Source organism: Perca flavescens, chromosome 8 (assembly GCF_004354835.1).
Source record: "Perca flavescens isolate YP-PL-M2 chromosome 8, PFLA_1.0, whole genome shotgun sequence".
Taxonomy (NCBI): Eukaryota; Metazoa; Chordata; class Actinopteri; order Perciformes; family Percidae; genus Perca; species Perca flavescens.
In genome coordinates, this window is record NC_041338.1 from 37,069,300 (window position 1) to 37,078,619 (window position 9,320).

A 9,320-nucleotide genomic window follows, 5' to 3' on the forward strand; every position below is an offset into this window, starting at 1 on the left:
GTTCAATGGTGTTTGTGTGCGTTTGATTTCTCCGCCCGGTCCTCCAGCCGGCCATTCTCTGACCCCGGCTGGACTGCCAAGACTCGGAGAGGATTCAAATCTACTGGTTCTGCTGGTTCCACTAGTCCTGCTGGTCCTGCTAGTTCTGCTGGTCCTACTGGTCCTGCTGGTCCCACTGGTCCTGCTAGTTCTACTGGTCCTGCTGGTTCCACTGGTCCTGCTAGTTCCAGACGGTACCAGGGTGCTGGGCGGCAGAGGTTTTGGCTCATGGACAAAGAAGACCTTGCGGGTGGAGACACGTTGAGATACTATCTTGACGCACTGAGGAGCAGCAGCTGTTGTTGTGGAGCTGGGCGGGTCGGACAGTTCTTGGCGGGTCAGACAGTTCTTGGCGGGTCAGACAGTTCTTGGCGGGTCAGACAGTTCTTTGGCGGGTCAGACAGTTCTTTGGCGGGACAGACAGTTCTTTGGCGGGACAGACAGTTCTTGGCGGGTCAGACAGTTCTTGGCGGGTCAGACAGTTCTTTGGCGGGACAGACAGTTCTTGGCGAGTCAGACAGTTCTTTGGCGGGACAGACAGTTCTTGGCGAGTCAGACAGTTCTTTGGCGGGACAGACAGTTCTTGGCGGGTCAGACAGTTCTTGGCAGCGGCGTCACTTCCCGTCTGCCCAGAACCTTCAGTCGTCAGTTTTTCTGTCCGCTGGTTAACGCCTGATGTCTGTCAGTTTCACCCTCGTCTGTTCTTTCCGTTGAAAAAGTGTTGTTTTTCTGGGTCAAAATTTAAAACTTTTCGCGACCTTCTTGTTACTTTCCCCAATGTTTTCTGCACTTATTTTTGCGTTTTTGTTGGGTTTTTTTTGAAGTTTTTTAAGCTTTTTCCAACATTTCAGTCATCTTTTTCAAAGTTCTTTTATCAATTTCTTTTTTCAAATGCTATAAATTTAAGTTTTTCTCATTTTTTTTTCTGTGCTTTTGACATTTTTTATTCCTACATTTTTCAATGTTCTTTTTATCAATTCTTTAAATGCTATAAAATGGAATAACTGATGTATTTAACTTGTGAAGAGCGTTGTATGGAACCATCCACGTTATTATTTTTTTTACAATTTGATTGAAATAAACCCCAAATTTCTGATTTAAAAACGAGGACAACAGCAGAGTTAAACTGACAGACATCAGATGGGTCAATTCAAACATTGTCTCTCCCCGTTTACTACCGTGCATATTTTTAGAAAATAATGTCCCCTGGTGGTCAACAGGATGGACCCCCCAACCCCCAATGACCTCTGACCTCTCTGAGAAGCTCGGTTCTGGACTCCAGCGGACTTTGACCTGGAAGTATCTCCGCTTCACAGGAAATGATACAAAAAAAATTTAATAAAAAATACTGTGGCCGGAGGAGGACGGACCAATCAGAGGGCAGCGCTCGGACTGATGCTGCATCCTCGGACTCCTCCTCCACCTCAGTGTGTAGCTGTACTGTACTCTGTGTATGTGTGTGTGTATGCGTGTGTGTGTGTGTTTGTGTAAATACTGTACAGAGGAATTATTTTAAAGAGCCTGTTGGATGCTGTTGGATTTCCTACTTCTTTTTGTCTGGTAGCCTCTGCCTCTGTTTTTCTACTGTTGTTGATCTGATATTAAACCTGTAGCTGATGGAACGGCGCCAGCGCCCACTGTCCTCATTTATCTGTTGTCGTAGAAACCGCTCGCTCGTCTCCACATTTCAAGATGGGAGTTTAAACTCCAGCCGTCCGTTTCAACTGGAAACAAGTATGTGAAGAAACACATGAGTCAGACGGACACAACTGTCAGTTTAAGGAGCCCTCAGATTATTCAGCGTTTTGGTTTCACTCACATACATGAGAGACACACACACACACACACACACCCAGAGACACCGACATAAATACAGACACACAAGCTCACGCACACACACATACACACACACACACACAGTCACATACAGACGCCCAAACACAGACCCACACTCACACACACAAACTCACATACACACACGCATGCACGAAAATACACACACACAAGCATGCACGAAAACACACACACGCGCATGCACACAGACACACAAACTCACGCACACACACACAAACACACAGACACACACTAACAGACAGTATTGAGCTGTGTTAATGTAAAGGGTGCCTTATATCAGTGGTTCCCAACCTTTTTTCCTTGGCGCCCCCCCTACTCATGTCTAAGAAAAGCTGAGCCCCCCACCCAAAACCGAAGTTGATGTAACTCTCGAGATAGAGCCTCTCTTTCTTTTTTGATACAGAGGAGTTATCAGCACTGTTTCTCCGGCATGTTTCATTCATAAAATAGTGATGCCGTGGGGCAGGAAAAATGAGGATACAACAAAATATATAGTTTTCATACAGACTTTTGTATACATTAGATATTCTAGTGTATTATAATTTGTTTAACATGTGCAAAAACTTTTTTTTTACCTCAACCTCAAACCAGATAAAGACTCACGCCCCCCCTGTGATCTTTGCCGCCCCCCCTGGGGGTGCCCGGACCCCAGGTTGGGAACCACTGCCTTATATTTCAGACCATACAAAGGCTTTTTTTTAATATTAATCTGAATAATACTTAAGTATTCACTAGAAATCCGTACGGCAGCAACTAATGATTATATTAATAGTTGATTAATGTGTAGATTATTATCTGGATGAATGGATCAGTTGTTCCGTCTCTAAAATGTTGATCTTGTTCTGTCCACAACTCAAAGATAAGTTTCCTGTCCCAGAGGAGAGAAGACACTAGAACAATATTCACATTTACCAAGCTGACATCACACAAGTTTACCTTATTTATCATTTAAAAAAAATGACTCTTAACTGCTTAATGGATTATCAGAATAGTTGCAGGTTAATTCAATAGTCAACGACTAATCGATTCATCGTTGCAGCGCTACACTTTAAGATTTTGAAGTGCCCGTATTGTGAAAGAAAAAAATCCCTTTTTCTGGGATTTTTCTGTTATTTTGTGTGTCTTGTGCTTCCACACGCATACAAACTTTGATAATAAACCCATCCATGGTGTTCAGAGTGAGATCCGGTTTGTGAATGTGTCCTGCCTTCAGTCTCCGGGTGAGCTGGTCTAAATCTGCACGGCTTTCTACGTAACTAGCCGAAACGTTAGGGGCCTAGGGGGCTAACCGTTAGCATTCTAGCTCGTTCTCAATGGCAAAGCACTGCTACAACACACACTAGTTCACCCTAATCTCCAAAAGAACTACTTCCATGTCCCTGTTCTGCAGGTATTCCACACTAAGTGTGAAGTGCGCCCTCGTTTAGAAGAAGTCTCCCAGCTAATCCTGCCTTGTACTGACTGAAGTTGGAGAAACAGCTAGCTAGCTCATGTAGTCCTTACCTAGTAGAGTCACCAGTAGTGAAATCTAAACTGTAATATAACCGAAAGAACACAAGAAACTGGATTGTTGGTGTCAGTTTTTGCATCACTGTTGTGTGTTGTTCATCAGAATTTAGTCTTCATTAACATTTGCCCACCCATGAGAAAGAGAGAGACATCATGGCTTTCAAACAATTTCAGATACAGTATTAGGGGACCACTAATGTCTATATAAAAGAGACTTCAGATACAGTATTAGGGGACCACTAAGGTCTATATAAAAGAGACTTCAGATACAGTATTAGGGGACCACTAAGGTCTATATAAAAGAGACTTCAGATACAGTATTAGGGGACCACTAAGGTCTATATAAAAGAGACTTCAGATACAGTATTAGGGGACCACTAACCACTAAGTCTATATAAAAGAGACTTCAGATACAGTATTAGGGGACCACTAAGGTCTATATAAAAGAGACTTCAGATACAGTATTAGGGGACCACTAAGGTCTATATAAAAAGAGACTTCAGATACAGTATTAGGGGGACCACTTCTATATAAAAGATAGATACAGTATTAGGGGACCACTAAGGTCTATATAAAAGAGACTTCAGATACAGTATTAGGGGACCACTAAGGTCTATATAAAAGAGACTTCAGATACAGTATTGGGGGACCACTAAGGTCTATATAAAAGAGACTTCAGATACAGTATTGGGGGACCACTAAGGTCTATATAAAAGAGACTTCAGATACAGTATTAGGGGACCACTAAGGTCTATATAAAAGAGACTTCAGATACAGTATTAGGGGACCACTAAGGTCTATATAAAAGAGACTTCAGATAAGAAGCAGACCTGATCTCCAGTGGTCATGTTCTGCAGCTCCTCCTACGATCAGACACCTGGCTGCTGTTCTTTGTTTCTAATATTCATATTAAACATCATGTTGATAGAAGGATTTTAATCTGTACTCCGACAGCGAGTGAGTCTATTTCATAGAAACTTTCTGCAGATATTTGCCAAGAAAAGACCCAACTGGGTGTTAACAATAACAATTATATGGAAAAAATGTAAATTTCTTTCTATCAGGACACGCAGTTCAAATCCAGCCAGACAGACACACAGAGAGACAGACAGACAGAGGGAGAAAGACAGAGAGACAGAGAGGACATGCAGTTCATATCCATCACTAGTTTTAACACTGAATAAGAGGAAATATAGAATATGTCTCTTTAAGGTGTAAACAAGTGAATCTTTAATATTTGTAGGTATTTAAATTAATGTTTTCTATTAATATTAAATGTAATAACTACTTCCTAAGAAGACATAAGTCCATTAGTAGAGTTTAAACCTAGTGTTGCCCTAAATGGGACCAAATATCTCCACAACCCTAGTGTTAGTGTGTGTTAGTGTGTTTGTAAATGATCATCATGCAGTGTGTTTGTTTCGCCACAGGGGGGCACTGTTGTCCTGTTAAACGTCTCAGCAGCAGAGTGATTAAAGGGACAGTTCACCCAAATCATCTCAAGTTGTATCCAGCCATGCCGATCATTTTGGTTTTATTCATTCATTTTGAACAGTTCTTTGTTAGTCTTTTAGATTTCTGCCTCCACCTTCAAATCAGAATCAGAATCAGAAAGGGCTTTATTGCCAAGTACGTTTTTTACACATACAAGGAATATGTCTTGGTGTTGTTGTCACGCATTCTCTAAAATATAAGAAAGATAAAAATGATATAAACAATATAAGTATAAAAAATACAAATTATGTATTAATAACAATAAAAATAGAATGGAAAATGACATAATACAATAAGTTGAACAGTAATAAAAAGGGAACTGTACAGCAGATTAGGTACAGTGGCATGAAGAGCCAGAGGTGGGGTGTGGAGAGAGACAGGGTGGGTCCCGGGCCTTGTTGATAAGGCTAGTGGTGGGTTAGGTTTTGGTCCTGATGGACCTCAGCCTCCTGCCAGAGGGGAGTGGCCCAAAGAGTTTGTGGTAGGGCTGAGCAATTAATCGAAATGTAATCGTGATTATGATTTCGGCTCCCAATGATCACAAAAACCGAATAATCGAGAAAAACTATTATTTAGCTCATTATGTTTTGCAAGTAAACTCTTATTTTCTCTTTTGTGTTCTGAATGAAAAAATGAAGTTTAAATAGGACAAGTATTACGGCAAAGTTCACAGTTTTATGTGTTTTTATTTACTGTTGATTTATTTAACTTCTTCCACTGTTTTTTAAGTTCAATAATTGCAACATGTTTCCAGAAGTCAACGATTAATCGTGTCAAATAATCATGATTATATTTTTTTCCATAGTCGAGCAGCCCTGACATAAGTGTCTTCCTGGTTTTAAAGCCTGCATTACAGTAAAGTGATGAACTTTTCTGAACTTACCAGACTGTTCTATTATTTTCCTTTTCCCCACTTAGTCATTATATCCATATTTCTGATGATTATTTATCTAAAATCTAAGTGTGGAGATATTTTGTTGAAGCACCAATTGTCAACCGTAGAATATCGCCACAATATCGATATCGAGGTATTTGGTAAAAAAATCTTGTGATATCTGATTTTTACCCTATCGCCCAGCCCTAGTTTGTGCCCCGGGGTGGGAGGGGTCGGCACGCTTCAGAGTCCTGGTGGCGTAAAGGTCCTGGAGTGGCGGCAGATTGCAGCCAATCACCTTTCTCTGCAGACCGAATGACACGCTGCAGTCTACTCTTGTCCTCGGCAGTGCTAGCAGCGTACCAGATGGTGATGGAGGAAGTGAAGATTTCCCATGAAATCCCGTTCTCCGTCCTCAATGTCAGTGACGTAATTTACAGAACTGCCTTAAACTCTCTCCTGAAACAACCGGATGTTCTTTATCACAGTGCCGTACGTTTTGTGACCAGAGTCCCTTTTAACACCCACCGCTGCAACCTCTACGCATTAGTTGGCTGTCTCTCGTTACACACTCAACACTTAAAGGTCCCATGGCATGAAAAATTCACTTTTCATTTCCCCCAGCCTGCCTATGGTCCCCCAGTGGCTAGAAATGGTGATAGGTGTAAACCGAGCCCTGGGTATCCTGCTCTGCCTTTTGAGAAAATGAAAGCTCCAAATGGTCCCAGACACAGAAATGGTACATCCTAAGGAAAGCTTATTGTGGGACTGGCTCGAGTGCTCTGTAAATCTCGTGGGTGTAACCAGGGGCGTAGCACAAGATCCTGGGCCCTATGCATAGGCAGTCCTGATGCCACATGGCAGATTTAAGAAGAGATCACAGACTCTGGGTTTCCTCTCAGTGACGACAGACTTTCAGCTCCGACCAGAGAAGAAGAGAAGGCAGAGAACTGCTTCTTCTGATTATAATGGGAGTCTTAAATGTGTCTTATATTTTCATCTACAGTGGGGCTTATAAGTTTATGAACCCATAATAATGGGAATTACAAAATGTTTTGGGTCTTTGTAAATTATATAGTGTGGTCTAAACCTACTCTATCTGTAAAGTGTGTTGAGATAACTCCTGTCATGATTTGATACTATAAATAAAATGTAATTGAATACTAAAGTTGATATAAAAAAGGAATAAAAAAACCCATCTTTTGGAAATTGATCTTAATGCCTTAATTAAAAATATTAGTAAAAATCCAACCTTTAAGGACACCAATTTTCTTTGTGAATGAATAATGTATCGTAAATAAATAAATGTTCTTCATTAAAATACAGGGGGCATAAGTCAGTCCACCCCTATGTTAAATTCCCATAGAGGCAGGCAGACTTTTATTTTGAAAGGCCAGTTATTTCATGGATCCAGGATACTATGCATCCTGATAAAGTTCCCTTGGCCCCCACATCATCACATACCCTTCACCATACCCCCACATCATCACATACCCTTCACCATACCCCCCACATCATCACATACCCTTCACCATACCCCCACATCATCACATACCCTTCACCATACCCCCACATCATCACATACCCTTCACCATACCCCCCACATCATCACATACCCTTCACCATACCCCCACATCATCACATACCCTTCACCATACCCCCACATCATCACATACCCTTCACCATACCCCCACATCATCACATACCCTTCACCATACCCCCACATCATCACATACCCTTCACCATACCCCCACATCATCACATACCCTTCACCATACCCCCACATCATCATGATGGTGAAGGGTATGTGATGATGTGGGGGGGTTATTTTAATCCCAAAAGCCAAGGGAACTTTATCAGGATGCATTGTATCCTGGATCCATGAAATAAATGGCCTTTCAAAATAAAAGTCTGCCTGCCTCTATGGGAATTTAACATAGGGGAGTGAATACTTATGCCCCCTGTATTTTAAGGAAGAACATTTATTTATTTATGATACATTATTCATTCACAAAGAAAATTGGTGTCCTTAAAGGGTGGATTTTTCCTATTTTTCTAATTAAGGCAATAAGATCAATTTCCAAAAGATGATTTTTTTATTCCTCTTTTTAGTCAACTTTAGCATGGGTTCATACACTTATGAGCAGCACTGTACATGTCCAGTGTGTTTTAAAGTAAAATAGTGTAGCCTTTGGAGACACTGAAGTTCAGAGAAGTTTCTGAATGTAAAATCTAAAGTCAGCTTTTAGTATATATTAATAAGTAAATTAATACAAATAAAACAACATAAAATTGATAATTTCTCTACACAATTAAACAAACAATACAACAAACAAACAGGGAAACGTAACACAAAAAATATGCATATCAAGAAATAAAGCGAGTAAAAAGACAGAAAAACAACCTATAGTAAGACAGTAAATGCAACCGTAAGAAGTTTCCCAACATAAGGTTTAAGACTTCTTTAACTGTGACCTAAAGGCTGTCTTGATATAAGACAAATTGTCAAATGGAAATCATTTTTGTTCGCTAATTGAATGACCTAGCTTCACCCTTTTCCCCCAGGCTTTTATTTTGAATCTTCCCATGTGAGATGCTTTTATTTTGTAGGCCACTTCCTGTCACTTCCTGTATCGTGTCCGTTTAACGGTGTGAACTTGACGCAGCTGTTCCCGCGGTCTCCCCGCAGCAGCAGCAGTCGGTGCTGCTGGACGGACACACGGAAAGACAGACAGACGGAGAGAGAGACAGACAGACGGAGAGACAGACAGACAGACGGAGAGACAACCAGACAGACGGAGAGACAGACAGACAGAGAGACAGACGGACAGACAGACAGACAGAGAGAGAGAGAGAGCGAGAGAGAGAGAGACAAAAACGGAGAGACAGAGACAAACCGAGAGACAGACGGAGAGACAGACATAGAGAGAGAGAGAGACAGACAGAGCGACAGACAGACAGAGACACAGACAGACAGACAGACGGACAGACAAAGAGACAGACAGACAGAGAGAGAGAGACAAACAGACGAGAGACAGACAGAGGGACCGGATACCTGATGAACATCAGCGGACCTGTTTGAAGACCGCAGCATCTAGGCTACTCAGGTAAGACTGACGTCTTATACTGTATATAATGTACATATACTGACATACTGTATATAATATATATAATATACATATATTCACAACTTATACTGTATATAATATACATATATTCACATCTTATACTGTATATAATGTACATATATTCACATCTTATACTGTATATAATGTACATATACTGACATACTGTATATAATATATATAATATACATACATTCACAACTTATACTGTATATAATATACATATATTCACATCTTATACTGTATATAATGTACATATACTGACATACTGTATATAATATATATAATATACATATATTCACATCTTATACTGTATATAATGTACATATATTCACATCTTATGTATAATGTACATATATTCACACCTTATACTGTATATAATGTACATATATTCACATCTTATACTGTATATAATGTACATATAT

General features: G+C 40.5%; 1 protein-coding gene across 1 annotated transcript in view; it reads left to right on the forward strand.

Annotated features, from left to right (window-relative positions):
* The first annotated feature begins 8,757 nt into the window (after positions 1 to 8,757).
* Positions 8,758 to 9,320, forward strand: part of gramd2ab (GRAM domain containing 2Ab) — a 54,899-nt gene continuing 54,336 nt past the window's right edge. The window contains exon 1 of the mRNA XM_028586106.1: positions 8,758 to 8,877. The gene's annotated coding sequence lies outside the window, so the exon portion shown is untranslated. The remainder of the gene's footprint in view (positions 8,878 to 9,320) is intronic.